This window comes from Hippocampus comes, unplaced genomic scaffold (genome assembly GCF_001891065.2).
Source record: "Hippocampus comes isolate QL1 unplaced genomic scaffold, H_comes_QL1_v1.1 scaffold463, whole genome shotgun sequence".
Classification (NCBI taxonomy): Eukaryota; Metazoa; Chordata; class Actinopteri; order Syngnathiformes; family Syngnathidae; genus Hippocampus; species Hippocampus comes.
The window spans coordinates 315,519-315,923 of NW_017806181.1; positions in this window are offsets into that span (position 1 = coordinate 315,519).

The window sequence follows — 405 nt, forward strand, 5'->3', positions numbered from 1 at the left end:
GGAGGTAGGAAGCCGGGAGGAGGCGGTCGGGTTGAGGTTTTGTGGTTTTGCGCAGGTGAGCTCGGTTAGCTTTCGCGTTCTGCGACATCCGGTCCCGTCGCGGTCCGACTGGGGAGCCAAAGCGGCTCCCCGTCACGAGTCGCCATTCGTCATCGCCCGTCTTGGGGGGCGAGCGAGCCTCGAGAGCTCGCTTTGTTTTGGAGACGCCGGGCCCGACGGGCGACTTTGCAGAATATCGCGCGGCCAGAAGAGCGCAACGGTCCCGGATGCGAGGAGGGGGCGCCGAGCGACGAACGAGCGCCGGCTGGCTTCGACCGTCGACGGGGCCCATCGCGGTTTTGTCATCAAACGCGTCGTCCGGATTCTCAATTGGATAAAATGACTCGACTCTTTCCCCGGCGACCG